The 23,890-nt window shown below is 34.3% G+C and overlaps 1 protein-coding gene and 1 pseudogene across 1 annotated transcript in view; one reads left to right on the forward strand and one right to left on the reverse strand.

Moving 5' to 3' along the window:
- The window catches only part of FOXP2 (forkhead box P2), a 633,254-nt gene that overhangs the window by 198,773 nt on the left and 410,591 nt on the right, over positions 1–23,890 (forward strand). Inside the window, exons 3-4 of the mRNA XM_017864605.1 lie at positions 4,307–4,349; positions 8,471–8,561. The gene's annotated coding sequence lies outside the window, so the exon portion shown is untranslated. The remainder of the gene's footprint in view (positions 1–4,306; positions 4,350–8,470; positions 8,562–23,890) is intronic.
- LOC108523830 (60S ribosomal protein L36 pseudogene) lies at positions 17,316–17,706 on the reverse strand (annotated as a pseudogene).

The raw sequence follows: 23,890 nt of genomic DNA on the forward strand, positions 1-23,890 counted from the left end.
TTTTTTTTTTTGAGATGGAGTCTCAATCTGTCACCCAGACTGGAGTGCAGTGGCACAATCTCAGCTCACTACAACCTCCCCCTCTCGGGTTGAAGCAATGAGACTGATGCCTCAGCCTCCCAAGTAGCTGGCATTACAGGTGCCTGCTACCATGCCCGGCTAATTTTTGTGTTTTTAGTAGAGATGGAGTTTCATCATTTTGACCAGGCTGATCTCAAATTCCTGACCTCAAGTGATCCACCCTCCTTGGCCTCCCAAAGTGCTGGGATTACAGGCATGAGCCACCAGGCCTGGCCTGAAATTTGATTTTTAAAGTATTTTTACCTGTTTTGTGTAAATATGATATTGCATTTTTAAACAGTTCCATGAGGGAGCTCTTACGTTTGCTCTGAGTAAAATTCAAGAAGGCAGAAACCTACAACTAACTGTGCCAGCATTATAATTTTCTTTGTTGATTGCTTGCTAACTTCCATTTTACTATTACTGTTACTAGCCTGCTTATTGTTTAATTTTTGATTTTACATTATCTGACAGAACATTATCTGCCAATAAAATATATATATTTAAGTATTTCTAACTTAAAGCTAGAAAGAAATATATAAATATAAAAAACAACTGAAAACGAAATTGTCCTATTCTTGAATAAGTATGTTTTGAACTGTACCTATAATGTCAGCAGGGTTAATTTTCATTGTGGCTCCAATTGTTTTCAAGGTGTAGTTTTATTTCAGCTCTATTTCTGTGAATGTATCTTCTTAATGGATTTATTAGGATGTGGTGGAGCCTCAAAGGATCATTGGCTCCACTTTCTTAGACCCAGGTACTGTTAACTGAGGGGTAGATCAGTCAGGCAAGAATAAAGCTTACATAGGCCCCACCCTGTACAGATAATGCTTACATGTTTCACTCAGCGTGGCTCAAAGAGAGCAAATTTAAGTTCTCAGTGGTAATTAAAGTACCTATTGTTAGCAATTTTCAAGAATCTCCTTTTACCTCAGTACTCTACAAAGATATTAGAAGGATAATTTGAGAAACTCATGGAATAAATCTGTTGTAGATTAACTATAATTAGTATTTATGTGCATATGTTTAGATCTGCATCATAGCTTTGTATCATATGCAGTCTTCACTACAGTGGAGTTCTAGTATTAACTATCAAAACTACAAATTATGTTTCATTAAGGTATAGGTTAAATCAGTAGTTTTTGAATTTTCAAAACAATATCCCATACATAAATAAACTCCAAAATGTATGACCTCAATAATGTGTTTTTGAAGTTCCAAAATAGAATTGAGTTTGCTCCACATTAAGGCAGTGGGACAGAGCATTCCTTTATTTCCTCCTTTGAACAATCACTGAATTAAATTTTGAACTAGGAATACTAAGGATAATATCTCTATCCTGGTTTATATCTTACTATCTATTCTACCTAAAATTTCATTTTTAAATTCCCATGCCTGTCTAGTTCTATGTTTGTTAGTCTACAGATTAATACATTAATTCAACAAATATTTATTGTGTGCCTACTATGTGCCAGGGAATATTCTAGGTTCATAGGATTAATAAATGAATTAAACAAACAAACATCCATGTTCTTGTGGAGTTCAAACTGCTTTAATCAAAGTGGGATGCTAATTATAGTGGGCACTCTGTATCTCTGGTGGTAATTTTACAGTATTTAACCTTTGCAGAAGTAGCTTTTAAACATTTTATTTTTTTTCTGTTTGCAACATCTGTGCAAATTATAGTAATATGATGTTTCTCTCATGCTAATGCAAAAAAGAAAATGCCTGCTATGCAGTGCCTTCTGAACCCTTTGTAAATTTTGGTAGGAATAATGTAGGCACTGCTGCCTCCTGAGAAATCTTGCCATATTCCTCAGAAGCCTATGATTACTTTTTTAAAATTTCTTTAGCATACATCACCATTACCAAGCAGTTAAATTTGTTATTAATTTGTGAATTAAACTTGTGAGTTTGTTGCCTTGCCAGAATTTGGTTGTTCATTTTCTGTTCACTGAAATGTTGGTTATAATATCAGCCTTCATAGCCGATCAACAATTATCTACTTTCTTTTGTTTGGCTATAGTTAACAACCCTGTTTTGAGAAAACAAAATAATCCATAGTTCTCACCATTATTCAGGAAGCCATGTGCTATACAATATTAAAACGGTATTTAAAATGTTAGTATAATTTTTCTATTGAACATCAGTTACACATCAGGACCTATATAACACATGTGTTTTATTTATTTCTTTACTCCATATTTATAATATTTTATTCCAAATCATGAAATTCACCAAGCTAAGGATTTTGTGTTATAATATTCAGCAGTAGAATTCTAAAGATACTTGTTTTATCCTTATGCTTTATATGATGTAATGTTTTCCTTTTCATTTAGAAAACAATTAAATGATAGCATTTCTTTTAGGATGCATCTTCATTTTTATTAATTAGAAGACAATAGAGTAGAAAATATTAACAAAGAGTTCCAAGTAGCTGATTAGAAGACTAAATCTCTTTTCTATCAATAAATTACTAGAAAAAAATTTAAACAAAACTAAATCACTTAGGCTGGGCGTAGTTGGCTCATGCCTGCAATCCCAGCACTTTGGGAGGCTAATGTGAGAGGATTGCTTGAGCCCAGGAGTTCGAAACCAGCTTGGGCAACATAGGGAGACTCTGACTCTACAAAAAGTGAAAAAATTACCCAGGTGTGTGGCCCACACCTGGAGTCCCAGCTACTGGTGGGGGCTGAGGTCGGAGGATAGCTTGAGCCCGGGAGTTGGAGACTGCAGTGAGCTACAGTCGCACCACTGCACTCTAACCTTGGTGACTGAGCAAGACCCTATCTAAAAAGAAGAGCAAAACAAAACAAAACACATAAAAAACATAAATCTTCTACTAATTATTCACTTTATCTAATATAGTTGCTTAGAGAAGATAGGTCAAACTGTCTGGGAACGTCTGAGTGATGTTCTTCTGCCTACCACAGCATACCTCAAACAAATTTGTAATTCAATATAAAAGGCTAGAAAATATTAGAAAAGAGAATGTTTCTATACATGAATGGCACATGGGTCCTTTCACTCAGGCAGATCTCTTTGACTGCCTAAGCTTCAACTGGGTGCTGCTCCTGTATATACCCTGTCTCTCAGCACATTGTTAAAAAAAGTCCATCCCTTACATATTCTTAATCATATTGCATATTCCATAAGAGCAGAGTTGTGAATTTAACCCAGAACCAGGACAGTGTGTGACATATAGTTGGCAACAAATAATGCGTGTGAATATGTGTATATAAGAGAACTCTAGTTAGCCTCTCTAGCTCAGGTTCTGTCTCCTTCAAATTATCTTATTTTCTTTTTATGGCTTTAGGTTTCTAAAATAAGAGTTTTCTATATATCATTAAGTGAACATTTGGTTCTGATTATTATGATCACTGTTCACAGTAATCTGTGCTATGGAGAAAAAGGAATGCTTATACATTGTTGGTGGAAGTATAAATTAGTTCAACCATTATGGAAAACTGTGGCTATTCTGTAAAGATCTAAAAACAGAACTACCCTTCAGCACAGCAATCCTGTTACTGGGTATATACCCAAAGGAATATAAATTGTTCTATCATAAAGAAACATGCACACATATGTTCCTTGTAGCACTATTCACAAGAGCAAAACATGGAGTCAACCTAAATGCTTATCAATGATAGACTGTGGACTACTACACAGTCATAAAAAGAAATGAGGTGATATCCTTTGCAGGAACATGGATGGAGCTGGAGGCCATTATCCTTAGCAAACTAATGCAGGAACAGAAACACAAATACTGCGTATTTACGCTTATAAGTGGGAGTTAAATGATGAGAACACATAGACACATAAACGGGAACAACAGATACTGCAGTCTACCAAAGGGTTGAGGGTGGGAGGAGGGGGAGGATTAGAAAAAATAACTAACGTGTACTAGGCTTAATACCTGGGTGACAAAATAGTCTGTATAAGAAATCCCTGTGGCATGAGATTACCTGCACATGTACCCCTGAACTTAAAATGGAAGTTTAAAAATTAAATAATAAAATTCGTTTTTTTTTTTTTTGGTATTTGACTTTCTTCAAGAAATCCAGGCATAGAGTTAAAAAATCAAATGGAATGTAGGGATTATTAAAATGAAAAATAGCAGCCCTCTGCCTTGTATTTTCTCACTGCCTACTTCAGCTACACAGTGGCAGTGTGCTTCTGGTATTTACTTCGATTACCTAAATAATATACTTATTGCTGTTTCTTCATTTATCGGTTTCAACAGGAGTTTTGAGTAAAGAAAATGGAGAAGCTTGTGGGAGAGAAAGGTATGTAAACAAGAACATGAAATGAGATTTAACCTAATATATTTTACAGTAGAGGTGCCCATAGGGTGCTTTGAGAGCACAAAGAACGTAGACATGTTAGGTCTTCCAAATTGCTTTAAAGAATAACTTCATAATTTATGCTTTTGTTAGCAGTAAACAAGAGTTCCCATCTTTCTATATTCTTACCAACACTGCGCAGAATTCAGCATTCAAATTCATGCTCTTCTGATGACATAAAGTGGTAGCTCATTGGTTTTTTAATTTGTATCTTCCTGATTACTAGGGAGTTTATGAGTTTTAAACAGTTTGGGCTTCTCCTTCTGAACACTTCCTTTTCAAGGTTCTTTGCTCATTTTTCTATTGGTTTCCTCTGAATATATAAGTATATGTTAACCAATATTAATTCCTCATTGGTTTTAGGTGTTCTCTCAGTTTACCTATGATATTATCCATGGTATCCTTAACCGAAAATTTTCATATTTAAGAAAAATCAATCAATTTATGCCTTATGATTTATGCTTTTAGGCCATGTTTCAGAAAGCTTTTACATCTATGTCTCAAAATAGTTGGCAAATTTTTTTTCTTAATAACTTTGAAAAGGTAAAGTTTACATTCAATTCTTTAATCTCTTGGGAATTCAGATTTCTATATGGTGTGATAAGGTGTCCCCTTTACTTTCTGCCCAATTCTTAGATCAATTTTTGCTCTATACAGTAAGCCAACACCAGTATTTTCTTTTACTTTGCGATGTTATATATAACGCTGTCACGTATATATGAGCTGTCATATATATATATATATATATGCGCCCATATATATATATATATATATGTGTGTGTGTGTATGGGTTTATTTCTGAACTCTATGTGCCTGTAGCTGTACCCGGCTTTGTAGTACATGTTAATACTTTATAGAGTAGGTTTTTTCTCTTTGCCCTTCACTTTTGAATTTTACTTTGATATTAATAGACCTTTTATAGCATATACTTTTAAATGGGTTTAAAAATGGGTTTAAAAATGGGTTTGTGGATTTTCTTTTTAAAATCTAGAATTTATAGACTGATTTAGAAAAAGTTGGAGAAATTTCCCTATGAATATGGGCAAGGGAAAATAAGTCAATATAAAATTATGAAATAATTTAGACTAATACTAAAGAAATCCACTTCTTTTGGTGGCATATATTAGGCAGAATACAATTATGGAAGAAAAACTAACACAAGGAAAGCCAAGAGTGTGGCCTGCTAAGTAGAACATGTTATTGTTAAGAGAAATGTGGAAAATAGAACCAATAGAGAAAGAATATAAGGAATATGAAGAACAGGAGTTCAAATTACCTTAAACTTCATGACTTTGAGTTACCTTAATACTGATAATTCACTAAACAGTGGTTTCAGATTATGCTCTGTAGAATACCTCATGCTTTGTGAAACACCAAAAATACCCAAGGAAAGGAGTAATGGTGGCACTGATATTTGGAGCTGTGATTCAACCAGAATACATTATTATTAATTGGCCCTGCACTGAGGTTTTATTGCAAGAAAGGGTTCTTTAGCTCAAAAGCATTTGGAAATGATTTCAGTACAATTAGTGAAATGTTTAAATGTTCAACATAGATGGCAAGTGATGTCAGTCATCCTTTTCAATGCCTATGGCAGACATTGCTGACTGAACATAGAACTTCCTGCTGCAGACTCATATTTAGTCTCCATACAGCTCTCCATTTAGTCACTACCAATCAGTCAGAGTGTTGTGTGAGTCAAAATCCATTTACTATCTATAACAGAGGTATCCAATCTTTTGGCTTCCCTGGGCCACAATGGAAGAAGAAGAATTGTCTTGGGCCACACATAAAATACACTAACACTAACGATAGCCAATGAACTTAAAAAAAAAAAAAAAGCAAAAACCTTACAGTGTTTTGAGAAAGTTTACAAATTTGTGTTGGGCTGCATTCAAAGCTGTCCTGGCCACGAGTTGGACGAGGCTGATCTATATAGTACTAAGTTCTATAATTTTAGTGGACCTTCAGTACACTTAACATATTTTAGTCTAAGAAAGGTGTGAGCTAAATCTGTCAGATTAAAGAAGGAAGAAACTAGAAAAAAAGAGTAGTTGAATCGGAAATGGATCTGGGAAATACAAACTTAAGTAAGCATTTAAATAATGATCCTTACATTGTGATTATGAGGAGTAAATGCTTACTACCAATTTGTTAATTGTGGAAAATCTTACAAAGCTCATTAAGTATGTGTTGAAGAGGCAATTGAAATCAGTCATGCTTTCAGTTAAGAAATTGAAGACAAATAATTTTTTNTGTGTGTGTGTATGGGTTTATTTCTGAACTCTATGTGCCTGTAGCTGTACCCGGCTTTGTAGTACATGTTAATACTTTATAGAGTAGGTTTTTTCTCTTTGCCCTTCACTTTTGAATTTTACTTTGATATTAATAGACCTTTTATAGCATATACTTTTAAATGGGTTTAAAATGGGTTTAAAATGGGTTTGTGGATTTTCTTTTAAAATCTAGAATTTATAGACTGATTTAGAAAAGTTGGAGAAATTTCCCTATGAATATGGGCAAGGGAAAATAAGTCAATATAAAATTATGAAATAATTTAGACTAATACTAAAGAAATCCACTTCTTTTGGTGGCATATATTAGGCAGAATACAATTATGGAAGAAAACTAACACAAGGAAAGCCAAGAGTGTGGCCTGCTAAGTAGAACATGTTATTGTTAAGAGAAATGTGGAAAATAGAACCAATAGAGAAAGAATATAAGGAATATGAAGAACAGGAGTTCAAATTACCTTAAACTTCATGACTTTGAGTTACCTTAATACTGATAATTCACTAAACAGTGGTTTCAGATTATGCTCTGTAGAATACCTCATGCTTTGTGAAACACCAAAATACCCAAGGAAAGGAGTAATGGTGGCACTGATATTTGGAGCTGTGATTCAACCAGAATACATTATTATTAATTGGCCCTGCACTGAGGTTTTATTGCAAGAAAGGGTTCTTTAGCTCAAAAGCATTTGGAAATGATTTCAGTACAATTAGTGAAATGTTTAAATGTTCAACATAGATGGCAAGTGATGTCAGTCATCCTTTTCAATGCCTATGGCAGACATTGCTGACTGAACATAGAACTTCCTGCTGCAGACTCATATTTAGTCTCCATACAGCTCTCCATTTAGTCACTACCAATCAGTCAGAGTGTTGTGTGAGTCAAAATCCATTTACTATCTATAACAGAGGTATCCAATCTTTTGGCTTCCCTGGGCCACAATGGAAGAAGAAGAATTGTCTTGGGCCACACATAAAATACACTAACACTAACGATAGCCAATGAACTTAAAAAAAAAAAAAAAGCAAAACCTTACAGTGTTTTGAGAAAGTTTACAAATTTGTGTTGGGCTGCATTCAAAGCTGTCCTGGCCACGAGTTGGACGAGGCTGATCTATATAGTACTAAGTTCTATAATTTTAGTGGACCTTCAGTACACTTAACATATTTTAGTCTAAGAAAGGTGTGAGCTAAATCTGTCAGATTAAAGAAGGAAGAAACTAGAAAAAAAGAGTAGTTGAATCGGAAATGGATCTGGGAAATACAAACTTAAGTAAGCATTTAAATAATGATCCTTACATTGTGATTATGAGGAGTAAATGCTTACTACCAATTTGTTAATTGTGGAAAATCTTACAAAGCTCATTAAGTATGTGTTGAAGAGGCAATTGAAATCAGTCATGCTTTCAGTTAAGAAATTGAAGACAAATAATTTTTTCTATAAATTATAAAATTTAATCACTGAAAAGTTTAAACTTGCAAAATCAATGAAAGAGTGGGAAACAAAATCTCTATCTCTTGGAAGTGCATCTTGTGCTGTCTTCGTGGCCTTTGCTTTGTACCAAACAATGTCTTGAAAGTTCTCTAAATCAAAATGTAGAAAAAGCATTTTTATGCATATTTGAATATTCACAAAGTAATGCATGTTAACATTAACAATTTTTCTTTTTAAGGATGAATATGTTTTATGTTCTTTGAAGTCACTATACTACTTGTGATGTAAATTTAAATTTAATTTTCTAAGCAGTGACAATTATTTTTCTCTATTAACAGGTCTACTCTAATGTAATGCTGGGATTGAATTTTCCTAGGACTCCGTTTCAAGGTTGATTCGAAAGTCTTGTGGAAGATCTGGAAGAAACAGGTAAGTGTCCTTTTGGTAAAAATTGTCATTTGCTCATTGTGCTTGTTTTTAGTTTTCTGATGCTGATTTTACTCTTTAGTTTTTTTGGTTAAATATTTTTGCCCAAATGTTAAGAAGAAGTTGTCAGCGGACTATTGAGACATGTTAAGTATGGCAGTAGAAATATTTATCACTGCTATGGGGGCTCCCATTTCACTACTTGCTGTTCTCTTTCTATTAAACATGGTATCACTTTTTAAAACCAGCATACACTTATGGGGAATATGAATTTGGCCTGAAATATTAAAAGTAAGTTATTAGGCAAGAAAAGCACTTGGAGAATCTTGTTACCATTGTGCTTGCCTTTTATTATGCTGGTCTTTTCAGTATTATTTTTTAAAAGTTCATTTGATATTGAAGTTTTGGGGGGATCTGAAGGATTGAGGAAATAATGAGAATAATATACCAGTATGATTTTTTTCAAGAAAATTTGATTTTTCTAATATAATTTTGAGATCCAGTCAGCTATTTTGAAAGATTTGTTTTCTTTTTTAATATCGTGTATCTTTAAATCTCGTGATAGTTTTCCTTGATATTTACAATGTTAACATATAAAGGTTCTCAATATGTAATATTTATGTAAGATTGGATTTTCAGTTTCCCTGTTGAACAGTAATGTCAGTCAAACAGTTTGTCATCATTATCCAAATTTAGAATAATATAATTTTAAAGGAAACCTAAAAGCAATTTTCAGCAGAGTTTGTATTTCAACGCTTCTTAGTAGTTTATATCATTTCTTTCCCCAGTCTTTACCTCAAGAGAGAGGGAAACCAAAATGCTTGAGCTTCAGAATTCTTCATTAAGAATTTCACCATGGGCATAGCATAGGCCTCAGGACCTTCACTTTCTACCTAAATTTCTCTACCAATTTCTACAACTCTCTCAAGATACACTCCATAATTTCTCAGAGAGATTTTTGTCAATGTTCTTTAATTACACAGTTTAATATTTCCCAGGTATTTTACCTTCTGTTTGGCCTGTGGATTGTTTTTTGGTTCATTTATTACCAGTTTTATTATTTCACCAGATACACATTAAAACGATCCCACATTTATCTAGCATTTAAGATTTTCAAAGCACTTTGGCAACCTTTTACTTCATTTTACTCTTAATTTATGATGTAAGTAAAGTTGACATTATTATTCTTTGGTAAGTGGAGAAACAAAGACAAAGAATTAAAATGATCTGGGAAAAGTTATATAGCTAGTTGTGATTTTACAGCTAGTAATAAACAACTAGACATAGAACACATGTCTGCTGACACTCAATCTTTTTTGTGGTGAATGGGGACATTATTTTTAGGTTTGCCATAGATAACGGTTATACCAATATACTCTATCTTTATACAAGTTTTTGATATATAAGTTATTACTTTTGAGTAACAGGACGTTTGTATAATAGCAGAAGGAGTTTAGATTTATAATAAGCAAGAATGATCTGACAATGAATCAGGAAAGAATGAATCATGGAATCATGAAAGAAACTATTTTTAAAAAGTAGAGAATTTTCTTCCTAGAAGAGAATATAATTGCACTTAAAGTTAGTCCTCAAACTGATTTTGGAATGTGCTACTTAGACTTTTGTTAGTTACGTGTTTATAGTGGCAGTTTTTAAATATTTTTAAACAAACACTAGCCACATATTAGTGAATATGCATAATGACAAAGGTTCACCTTAATGGGAAGTGAATTCTGAAAAGGCATTGTTTTTTATTGTAAATGTATAGAATTTTGAACCCTTGAGCTGGAAATATGATCATAAGGGAAGAAGAAAATGTTGGAGAAGCAAAGATTTTGGAATCGGATTGATAGGAGTTTGCATCCTTGCTGCTATTTTTTGGCTTTTAAATTAACATCTGTTAATTTTGCTTCTCAGCTCTCAAAGAGTAAAATAGGGGACTGATAGATCTGTTTATTGTATTATTGTAAAAATTTAGCACTTGGTACATGGCTATTTTCAAGAAATACTAGATTTTTTTCTTCTCTGCTCCCTTCCCCCTAGAAAATCCCTAAATGGAATTTGGTTCAAACTTCCTATTTTCAAACAATTTTTTTTAGTTTTATCTCTGTTTCACCTCTCAAAGAAATTAAATAACATGCCCTACATAATACTTATAAGATGGGAACTAAAATGTTTAATACAACTTGTAACTGAGAGTATTTGTGTATGTGGGTAAATGCATGGTTGGGTATGTGATTGGGTGTGTTTTACTTCCAGATATTCACAGTATTTCAGAGTTTCCACTGCAAGACTATTAAACTCAAATGAAGTATCAGTTTTAGATAATTCAATGAAGTAGAAATAATTTTCATTCACATATTTATAGAAAATTGCTATAAATTTCATAAATACGTATTAAATATTAGGTATCATATGAAAATATTTGCTCTATTTTCAAATTATTAAAAAGTAAATGGGCTATATAGGAAGCTGATTTGGTGGACAGGGGGTTGGGTCTGCAGTTCAGATCGATAGCGTACTGACATTCATTGTCAGAACGAAACAGAGTGAGCAAGACTGCAAATAGAGAGGGTATAGAGTGGAGCTATTGGGAATGCAAGGTTGGAAATCAGATTGCCTGGGTTTGAATGACAGTTCCAAAACAAACTTACCATATGTGAAACCTTGAACAAGTCGCCAAGGCTCTTTTACACTTAATTTGTCAATCTAGAGAATAGAGATAACAGTTCCTATTTAATAGAGTTGAGGATTAATTGTATGAATACATATAAAGGGCATAGTGCACATTTAAAAAGTCAGTATTATTTTATTTTCTATTATATTCGTTTCAATGGTTGACTGTATTATTCAGGCCACATGGCAAATACCCTGTATAGGATAATCTAATTTATGTCCAATCAAGGGTCTTACAAGAAATGCTAAATATGAGTTAATTCTGTATCTTAGTTATTTTACACTGTTATTACAAAGTACCATAGACTGAGTGGATTATAAACAGAAAATTATTTATCACAATAATGGGTGCTGGAAGATTAAGTTCAGGGTGTCAGACTCTCGTGAGGGCCTTCTTTCAGGTTATAGACTGCCATCTTCTTTCTTGTGTCCTCACATGGCAGAAAGGGGATGAGAGAACTCTCTGGGGTTCCTTTTATAAAAGAGCACTAATCACATTCATGAGGGCTCCATCTTCATGGCCTAACTACCCACCAAAGGTTCTGCCTCCTAGTACCATCACACTGGGGGGTAGGATTTTAACATAGGAATTTGGGAACAACACAAATATTCAGTGTATTGCATTATGTACCTGTGCTCTCTGTGTTTGGTTAGGATGTGTATTAGTTTTCTGTTACTATATGATGAATTTTCATGTATTTAGAAGCTTAAAACAACATACATATATCATCTCACAATTTTTGTGGGTAAGGAGTCCAGGCACAGTTTAGTTCAGGGTCTTAAAAGGCTGCAATCAAAATGTCAACCAGGTTGCATTTTCATTTAATGCTCAGGGTCCTCTTCTAAACTCACGGGTTTTTGGCTGAATTCAGTTCACTGCAGTTTTAGGTCTGAGATCCTAAGCCTTTAAATTCCACCTACAGTTCCTCCCATGTGGCACTCTCCATACACAGTTTACAAATAGCAGCTTGCTTCTTTAAAGCCAGTGGGAGAGTCTATACTGCATGCTAGCAAAATGGAATATGTATATGCTTTCTCTCTCTATATATATAGCATTAATAAACATACACACATATGTGTGTATATATGGATGTGTGTGTATATATGTATGTGTATGTGTGTATGTATATTAAAGTAATCATCAAAGTGACAACCCACAATCTTTGCCATATTCTATTGGCTGGAATCAAGTCACAGGTCCTGCCCACACTCAAGAGGAAGGAATTTTACAGGGCATGAACATGGGGGCCACCCTAGAGACTGTCCACCAAAGCATGTTAAAGTTAACATTCATGAAATATGTTAAAGTTTTATAATTATGTTATAGTTAATAATGAGAATATTGTTGAAACATGTAAAATTTTATTTTCATAGAGTTTTCTTACAGTATAATTCCCAGCAGACTATTCCTCTTTGCCTAAAATTCATCCATTGTTTCAAGCTGGCTAAAACCACCGGACTAATTACAGCCTAGTGTGGTATTTAGTACACTCCAGAATGTGGCACAACCCAAATATCTTACCTTTTCTCTTTACTCTGATGTGTATACCTGTAACTACATGTTTTATGCTTTCTTGCCTACATCTTTGTCAATGTACATCTTTCTCATCGTTTCTGTCCCATTCTCTATCTTTTTAAAGCACATTTAAATTTCCACCTTTTCCACTATATTTTTCTTATTTCTTACCTCCTTTTTAGTTAGGCTAGGACTTTTTCTGCATAGTATCATACCCTATCATAGTCAATCGGATGTTACAGACATGTGATCATTAATCTCATTCCCTTGCTACCCATAGAGATCACAGAATGTTGCTCATTTGTGTGTTTCTTACAATGTCGCATATAATAGTATCTTTAGAAATATTCATTGAATATGTAAAACACCTTCTTGATTTAGAACAGTGGTCTAAGAGCCAGTATTCAGTTTGACAGTCATATTTCAGAAGATGTTCTTTATAAGTTATTCATTCTTATTTTGGCTCAGTAATTTGAAATATATACCTCAAATAACCCTTAAGTTACTTGTGAGAATCCATTACAACTTACACCTTTGAAACCAATAACATATGGGAAAAACATGAATCACTGGAGTCCAGAGGGATAGCTGTGGTAGGCAGCCTCTAAGATAGTCCCCATTTTCTGGTTTTTCACCCCATTATATTTTTCCTGCCCATATTTACCAGGGTCGGCCTATGTGATCAATAGAATATGGCACAAGTTCTATTTGCTGATATGTTGCTTTTCTGATTAGGTTATGCACAATATTGAGATACCTATTTTGAGTTTCCTTTCTTTCTCCCTCTCTCTTGCCTCTAACTCTCTCTGTTTCTGTCTCTATCTTTGTCTCTGTTTCTGTCTCTCTCATTCTTTCAAATGACTTGCTCTGGGGGAGGCTGGCTGCCATGGAGAGGTATTCATAGTGAGGAACTAAGCCATTTGGCAAACAGCCAGGAAGGAGCCTACAAACAACTTGCAACTTCCTGAAAGACTCTGAGTCTAAGCCACCCAGCTAAACCACTCCTTGATTCCTGAGCCTCAGTAACTATTTGAGATATGATATAATTTGGCTGTGTCAGCACCCAGATCTCATCTTGAATTGTAGTTTCCATAATCCCCACGTGTCGTGGGAGGGACCAGGTGGAGATAAGTGAATCATGGGGCAGTTCCTCCATCCTGTTCTTGCGATAGTGTGTTCTCAGGAGATCTGGTGGCTTTATGGGGGTCTTCCCCCTTCACTGGGCACTCATTCTCTCTCCTACCACGCTGTCTTCAGAAGAGGTGCCTTCTGCCACTATTGTAAGTTTCCTGAGACCTCCCCAGCCATGTGGAACTGTGAGTCAATTAAACTTGTTTTCTTTATAAATTACCCAGTTTCAGGTGTTTCTTCATAGGACCGTGAAAACAGACTAATACAAGATAATAAATGGTTTTGTTCTAAACTGCTAAGTTTGGGTGGTAATTTTTATTCACTCTTAGATAATTAATACATTATATGATATTTCAACCCTAAAATTATATCCACAAATTTCAGTACTGCCCTTGACTTTGAGGGGAATATAAAGATTAACAATATACCAAATATAATGTCTCTCAGGTATATGTAATAGAAAAGATAGGTTATGTATATTTACAAGATAGTGAGCCAAATGGAAAGAAAATGCGAAATGTTTAGATTCACCTGAAATACTGATTTTGCAACATGCAGAAGCCGCTTTTAATATCTTGCCCATTGATCACATCAATGTTGGAGAGTCATGCTTACTCATGACTGGGTATATCTGTGTGCTAATCTGATACTCATTCTTTGTAGAAGAGCTGCTTGGAAAACATACCCATGTGCTAACAGGATCTGGGCTTGCAGAATCTCTTTTACTAATCTATCGTGATAGTTGCTGATATTTTTTAATGTCCTTTATGGAGGTGTAAATACTAGAGTCACATGGAAGTATCTAGATATGTGTACACATATTTGAAGCGTTGAGCTCACTAGAAAAAATAATACATTTGGTTTCCAGAAAAGTGAATTGAAAAGTATGTATCAGCAAGTAATAGAACAACATTAAAAATATAAATAAATAAATTCTCAGCTGGCTGTGGTGACTCACGCCTGTAATCCCGTCACTTTCGGAGGCCGAGGCGGGTGGATCACCTGAGGTCAGGAGTTAGAGACCAGCCTGACAAACATGGTGAAACCCCGTCTCTACTAAAAATACAAAAATCAGCTGGGCGTGGTGATGGGCGCCTGTAATCCCAGCTACTCAGGAGCCTGAGGCAGGGAAATCACTTGAACCCGGGAGGCAGAGGTTGCAGCGAACTGGGGTTGTGCCACTGCACTCCAGCCTGGACAACAGAACAAGACCCTGCCTCTAAATAAATAAATAAATAAATAAATAAATAAATAAATAAATTCTCATTAAACCATCATTCCAAATTTCATTCCTATTTATGTGATGATAGAATTTGGAGAAACATAATGCACTATATTTAAAAAAGAGAAAATGAAAACTTGTTTATATTTTTTAAATGAGAGTTTATGTTTATAGTTTTAAATTTGTGGCTTGGAACTATCTGCTAGTAAAATTTTTGATATCATTATACAAAATAGAAAATATGGATTTTAACTGGCCTGCTTTTCAATTCAACTGAACATTAAGTACCCTTTTAATGGTCTTATTTGCTGGGAAGTGCACCATTACAATAATCTGCTTTTTACAGCCCATATCAAATATGAACCAGCATCACTTATTACAAAGTTTGTGCTTTGGGAGACATTTTCACGGCATCTAACAGTACTATCCTACATTTCTTGGAATTAGTCTTTAATGATATCATTTTCCAAAATGAGTTGTTGCTCAAACTTACTGATTGTTTTGTGGTTAAAATCTAATCCAGCAGCTATATTTAAAATGTCATACAGATTTGTAAGGAAAGGTTCACTGAAACTACTGTTACATTAGTAATTGTATGAAAATGCTATAGAAGAGATACCATGCAGCTTGAATGTTTTTCGTTTTTTTCACTTATATGATATCCAAGGGATGACTATGAAACCTCATTTTAAACTGTTGGCAATTTGAGTTTTTACTATTGTCTGCCAGAGAACAGAGGACTATTACTGTAGGTGTCATGTAAAATGAAGTTATAGTCTGAAGCCTCCTTTTAGCTGTCAGCCTTATTAAGGAGCTCTTCATGTGTTGAACCTGGCACCTGGTATTGTATAAGCAGTGCATGTGAGAGCCTGGGGAGAGCTTTCTTTCTCTTTTCTGTGGCCTTTATTAGGCTTGGCTCACATTTTCACTGTTGCTTTGCCTTATTCCAACTTTTTAGCTGCACCTCACAGCACAGTAGGTCTAATGTAGATTGACTCCTTTGCCTGAAGACTGATTGAAACTTGTGTCTCAGAGTTGCTAATGCTCACTGAACCATTTTATTGAAGATAAAGTAAATAAAATAGACTGCCATATGAGAATTCTCTGAAATCAAATGGAATAATTTGGCAGGTTTAAGCCCATAAAGAAAGCAAAGCAGTGAAACAGAATACTTTTTATGTTCAGTATATTAAGGGGTAAATATTCTTGATATATTAGACCTAAAATATTTAGGTTTTTCAGTACAATTAAATGTTAAATATAATTCTCAACTACCATGTTATTTTGATGTTAAACAGTGGGCTCTCTCCAAGAGAGTAATATGAATAAAAACTTTTGGAACTACAATATTGTGATGATTTTTTTCTTTCTCTTTTTGTGACACTTAAGTGCATGGATCAGTAGTCTCAGATAATTTAATAAGCAACACAAATGAATGGATTTGCCAGAGTACACTTTAGAATCCCAAGTTTGGAAAATAGCAGTAAACCTTAGCCTACCCAAAGATGACGTTAATCTTGAGCATTTTATTCTTTAATCAAGATTATGTGTTCACATAAGAACAACCTTTTCTGAAAAGTATCCTGTGGAGTTTTTTTTTTTTTTCTTTTTTGAATGAGACTGTTAGGTGTATTCAAAAAATAATTATAATATATGTGTTTTACATATCATGTGAAATAATTAGGGGAAGGTAGAAAAATGTTAGAGTGACCTTAGCATCTTGAATCCTATGAACTTACAATAGCATATAGTACCACAGTAACATATATTGACACATTTGATTTGTGAAATACAAAGATCTGAGCCCTTGCATGAAGATATTTTGAACATCTGATGCAGAGAAATGAAGATCTCTTATTTGATTTCCTGGGTCAGATGAAAAGTAAACATTTATAGAGGATAGATCAATAAAAGAATTTTGTAAGAAAATTTCTGAACTTGCTGATTAGAGGCAGTATCTCTCTTCAACCTTATAAAGATTCTGCCACATTAATGCTTTCTCTTATGATGTATCTTGTGGTTTCTCCAAATTCAAGATAATTTCTATCTGTGCCCCTTTTAAATGTGTATAATTAAAAAAAAAAATTTTGCTAATACATTTCATTTGTTTCACAGGTGATGATTTATCCTTACTTTTAGTTATATCCACTATATGCATTTTTTTTTTCTGTCAAGCTGCTCTTTATTTCAGGGAGAGGGCAGGGCAGGGGGCTCAGTCTTTCTTGGCAGCGACTTTTCTCATGGTGCCCAGAACGTTTCTCAGCTCCTCCTGCCTCCTCTTGGCGCGGATGTGTCCCCATCCTTTTCTTGATGAATTTGAGGGCCCGTTTGTCCTTGGAGACCTTCAGTAACTCCATGGCGTGCCGCTCCTATGGGGCGAACCCACACACCTCTCGGATCATGTCCCGCACAAACTTGTTGTGTTTGGTCAGGCTCTCGTGGTGGCGGCTGTACCTGGGCTGGCTCACGTTCTTGGTTACTTTGTGGCCCTTGTTGAGGCCCATGGTCATAGGGGTTGCCCAGAGCCAGGGTTGCTGCTTTTCGATGGTGGCCGTAGCAGAAGCACTATATGCATTTTTTGCCTGAAGTGCCCAATAGTCCATCAGTTCGCACAACTATTAACTATTTTTTGTAATGATTTTCACCAACCCTGCCACAGTTAGGCGTAAAGGATACATTGCATTCTCATAAGAACAATAAGCCATCTGAAAGAAATCCTTGACACTTTTTTGCCTTTTCAAGTAATGTTGTCAGTCAAGAGCTGCTTTAGTTCTTGACCATGACTTTGACTCTTTTCCCTCCATGGGATTCAGTCAGTTTCCAGGTTCAGTCAGTTTCAGGGTTCAGGTTGTTTCTAAAAGTATGTGAGGCTGAATAAGAATAAACATGCTCCATGTTCCCTTGTGAGAGAACTGAGAGGTTATCACATTGCAGTTTTTCCTCAGGTAGTGGTGCTGAAAGTATAGTTACCCAGTATTTTTAAAATAATGCTCCATGTTTAGTGTTCCAGTGCCCTTATATTGTATACTTATCTTCATTATTATATTCTATACTTCCTTCCTTCTGATTGATCAGTAAATGTTAAAGTCTGTTCCTTTATCTAGAAGTACATCTTATTTGCAATGGACTCCAACCATTTATTTCTTTTGAGATTTTGGTTTTGAGTGTGAACTTGCCCTCAGGAAATCATGTGTCAGGAACAGTTTTCTCAAAATGAGAAGAACATTACATGGAAATCTGACAAGGCTTAGTTCCTTTAACAGTGTATTCTAAACTTGTAGCAACATGCCAAACTGCAGATCAGAGAACTTGTAGCAGAAGAGCTGTGTTTGGTAAGTCATTTCCTGTGCTCACCCTTGACTTCTCCTGTCTCTCTATTCACCACTTGTTCCTGCTTTGTCTTTATGCTTCATTCTCCTTTTCAAAATACTTGTCTTCTTTACATTATTCGTATTAAGTAGTGTATGTTCTTTGGTATTACTGTCTGGTCTCTCAGTCAGCACCGTAAGCTTAGAATAGTAACAACAATAATAGTAATAACATTAATAATACTATCCAACATGTTGCAGTGTCAGGTATTCTTCTCAGTTATCCACCAGCATTAGCTCATTGAATATTCACAATCTAATAGTTATATACTTGTGAGGTATAAGACAATATAAATATAATCTTCATTTTACAGATGAAGGTGTGGGGCTCAGAAACGTTAAATAATTTGCCCAGTGTTACCTAGTTACTGTGTGACAGAACTAAGACTTGAACTAAGGCAGTTTAGCTTCAAAGCTCTCCAGAACTCTATTGCCCAGGACTATTGAACAACTTCTCCTCTCATGTGGTTTCACTCATGGCCTAAAACACAGTATGTAATTTAAGCATAAAGAGGTTTGTGATGCAGTTCCACACCTGTATGTTAAATTTTTGGAAGCTAGCATAGTCGAAATCAGTAAACTTCTGAATTACAGAATGCATTTTAAATAAATCACTTTTCTTTCAAATAGAGACACGTGGACTAAGGTATGAAAATATTAGTAAGAACTCATGAACCATACATACAGAATTAGAAAGAATGACTTGTATTTAGTGTTTCAGTCAACTGAAAGGGATTGTTTCATATACTTTAAAATTTTAGTAGGCTAACATGCATTCTGAAACTTTATTTTCAATATAGGTTTAATTGTCTTACATAATTATAACAAAATATGCTAAAACTGAATGTTGCAATCTTAAAAATAATACTGCTCAAGGTAAATAACTATACAATATATCATTCAAGATGCTTTTGTGAGTAAAAAGGATTCTGTTAGTATTTACCCCAAACAATAGGTATGTATTGGGACTATCTTGGGTGAAGATGTATGGACACTCTACTTGAAGCAGAAGCTGTTAGTTGTCATTCCAACATCCTTTCTTCTCTTTTTTCTTTGATAACAGAACCCTGATATTATTAAGACATACTTTATTACTATACATAGCATATACTTCATGGGAAACTGACCCCATATCTAGTTCCAAGAGGTGGATCCTGACTAGGTAAAACCAATTATGATGATCCTGTTCTTTTCCCAGTATAGCTTATTTATAGTTTATTATTAATTTAATAAATATTAAATAATGTGAAGTAACTTCTCTAAAGTTATATAAATAAATAAATTTAGTGTTTAATTTATTAAACATGAAGCCCTTTCTACCTCTTGATCAACTGAGAAAGTAACTTTCTATTTAATATATTTTGATTTAGAATTTTTGTCACTTAAAGTTATAAATATTCTAACTAATATACTCATTTTAATCACTATTTGAGGAGTCAGACTCTCACCAGACTTTCACATTACAGGGATTTCTATTTGCATAATGCAGAGTGGGTTTAGGGAAGAGGACTGAGGAGCTTAATAGGGAAAACAGGATGGAAGTTTATCTCCCAAGAGTTCGGAAAGGTTATTAAAATGAATCGAAAAGTGGTTTCTTTGTCTTTTGTCTTCTGAAAATGATTTAAGGAAATCAAAGGATTACACAGTACTCATTTACACTTTCAGGTTGACATAGATATTCCTTGCAATTTCTGTGACATTTTCTTACAGGAAGGCTTATTCCAATTCTTCCAGCAACTACCCTAACACACACTCACACACTCACACATACACACACACAACTTCACTTTTGGTGGGATTTTTGAGAGGAAATGGAAAAGAGATTTAAGCTACTAGCTTTTTCTTATCTGAAGATAGCTGCTTCTCTGGTTCTTATTGTTATACTTTAGGCAATTAGATATATAGATTATATATTTCTTTACATCACAGATGACGATTCAATCTATATAACATAAGAAAGGGAACTGGTTAAGTTAGAGTATACAAAACAATATAATAACAAATAATATTTAGATAAATGAATAATGCAGATGTGAAGCACTATTTAAATAACATTTTCCTTAAAATATGTGATTTATTTATTAGAAAACATTATATGCAAAAATATCGTGATCTATTTCTGAGAGACAGAGGTATATACAAATATTCTTCATTTTCCTAATTTATATATTTTAATTATTTTCTATATTATTTCAACTTTGTTCATCAAACACATATTTTTCCTGAAACAAGAACAAATATTAAAATAAAATAGGAAAAAGTTCTTATTCTCAACTGGCTGCAATTCTCTGAGTAGTACACTACTATAGGTATAATTAACCAGATGCCTCATTGCTCAAGCATTCTTAGTAATAAAGATTTAATATATCTTTTCTTGTGTTTCTGCTTAGAATTTTAATACCTATAAAGACAATGTTGTTGTGAATCACAACATCATTAGAAACTGGAATTTTTATTTGGAGAGTTTTTTTTTTCTTGATATCTGTACACTTTTCAAAACATGTAAATGTTAGCTGCTAAATGGCTTATCTTTAAAAACTGTCTTTCATAAAATCTGAAAAGCACTCCTTTTCATTGTGAGAGATAATTTAGAATTAATCCTAAGACAGAACTGACTAGGCTACGTGATTCTTAGCCCCATGAGAATGAGATACAAATCCCCTTTTGCACAACCATGTTTTAATTCTCCCTTTACTAATATGAAATGCAAACTTTTAGATATATATTTGAGATATATTATTTTAAAAAGCAATATAATGTAAATGATTGATATGCTCAAATTAGAATTAATATTCCCTATCTTAACGAAATAGTCATGTAAATGCCCTAATTGCAGAATAGCCATAATTTTGACAGCTAAAAAGAGTGATACATAGACCATCATTAGTGCTGTTTTTCAAAATGCTGAAAACCAGACAAGTTAGAAACAAAACAAATGTTACTTTGATATAAGCATCATTGAACTTCTGGAAAATTCATTCTATATTAAGAATATAAAAATACCTTTATTTCATACATAAAATAAGGTTAGGTCTAGTCATAAGTTTTTTAGTTTCACAAAATTTGGAGAAAGTCTTGAAAGATGTAATAGCATTCCTCATTATTGTGGATGACTACCAAACATAACTCCTGCCCACACATGTTAACCGTGTCTCAAATTGTTGCTACATTCAAAAATTCTTCCCATAATTTTCAAAACTCCTGTTAAATAGTGCTATGCCCCTCACTGAAGAGCTTTGGTTTTGGTACCAGGAGACCTAAGTGCTTCATGTCTGCTACCATCTGTGAAGTTGGACAAATGTGTTTATCTTTCTGAAGTTCAGGTCTGTGATTTATTTATGGAAAATGATATAAATGAAAAGGACATTTTGCACTGGGTGTCCATCATCTCTTTTAAAAGTATAACATTTTGTAATTCTGTAAAATAAAGTCCCTATCTTATTAGCATAACTTGGAGGAATCCTCTAAGAATGTTTGTTTAGAAAGATTAACTTTCTAAAATGATTCCCTTGCATCTCAAGACCTGGTCAACATCTTAAACAATGAGTATTTCCCCTGACTTCCAGTACTTGGGATTTGTGTAAATTCTCTGTGGCTTTCTGCCATACTTTTTAGGCAGCTCATTGAACGTAATTAAAATGGTAGAAGTATCACCCATCACTATATGACAACATTTGACAAGTTCATCATTAGTGATTTGTATAAAAAGCAGAAGTGATTAATGATAAAAAGCAGAAGTAAATCTCTGAGGCTGTTGATTAGTAGAAGTCAACCCATAATTTACTCTTAATGAATTTTAACTTTTAGATCGTAATTATCATGATTACTTAACAATATTTATTGACTGCTGTCTTACATGTAATTCCATATTTTGATCTTTGTTAACTAATTCAAATTTTTGTAGGAATCTCCATGTTACAACAGGAGTTGGTAGAGCATGCATTCGCCCATGTGCAAATATGATTCATTCAGAGAAATCACCGTATACACCTGTATAGTCACAACATATGAACTTTTGATGGTAAAACCATTGGGTTTTAGAAATTTATATATATGTACAAATACCCATTTATTAATGCAAACCTATATGGAAGTTCCTACTTGCTTCATACTTCTCAGTTTAAAAGCACTTTAAATATATTAAATCATATAATACTCAACAACTTCAAGAGGAGTTCATACTGTCATTTATTCTATTTTAAAATAAACATAATTTGAAGTTAGTGAGAATAGAGACAGTATTTAAACTTAAGCAGTTTGGTTTCAGAATCTGTAATTTTAACCTATGAATTATTGTGATGGACACATCGAAAGATAACTCTATAATGAGCCAAAGTTTTGTATAATTCCCTTTCACTGAGTGAGGGTGGAACCTACGACTTGTTTCTAGCTAACGAATATGGCACAGATGATAGAATAGTCATTCCATAAATATATGAGGCTCCATTGCAGCATACTGGAGCAAGTGATTATTCTGCTGGATTTGAAGAAGAAAGCTGCCATGTTTTTGAGAAGACTGGGAAATGGCCACATGGTAAGGAACTGTCAACAGCCTCTAAAGAGTTGAAAGGAGCCCCAGCTTAGAGCCAAAAAGAAAATGGAGATCTTGATCCTACAAATCTAGGAATGAATTCTGCTGATGATCAAGTGAGCTTAGAAGAGGATCCTGAGCTCAAGAAAAAGAACACAGCCTGTTTTATACCTTAACTGCAATCTTGTGAGAGCCTGAGCAGATGACTCAGCTAAGCTATGCCCAGATACCTGAGTAAATTAGAAATTGCAGGGTAATAAATGCATGTTCCATTATGCATCAAGTTAGTCATAATTTGTTACATAGCAATAGGTAGCTAATACAATTTTGAATAGTTGAAATAAAACCCCATATCACTTTTTTTTAAATAAGTAATTGTCACAGATAACGTGGAAGTTGAAATGATTTTTTTTAATTAATTAATTTATTATTATTATTATACTTCAAGTTCTAGGGTACATGTGCATAACGTGCAGGTTTGTTAAATATGTATACTTGTGCCATGTTGGTGTGCTCCACCCATCAACTCGTCAGCACCCATCAACTCGTCATTTACATCAGGTATAACTCCCAATGCAATCCCTCCGCCTTCCCCCCTCCCCATGATAGGCCCCGGTGTATGATGTTCCCCTTCCCGAATCCAAGTGATCTCATTGTTCAGTTCCCACCTATGAGGGAGAACATGCGGTGTTTGGTTTTCTGTTCTTGTGATAGTTTGCTAAGAATGATGGTTTCCAGCTGCATCCATGTCCCTACAAAGGACGCAAACTCATCCTTTTTTATGGCTGCATAGTATTCCATGGTGTATATGTGCCACATTTTCTTAATCCAGTCTGTCACAGATGGACATTTGGGTTGATTCCAAGTCTTTGCTATTGTGAATAGTGC

This window comes from Rhinopithecus bieti, unplaced genomic scaffold, assembly GCF_001698545.2.
Source record: "Rhinopithecus bieti isolate Rb0 unplaced genomic scaffold, ASM169854v2 scaffold_75173, whole genome shotgun sequence".
Lineage (NCBI taxonomy): Eukaryota > Metazoa > Chordata > Mammalia > Primates > Cercopithecidae > Rhinopithecus > Rhinopithecus bieti.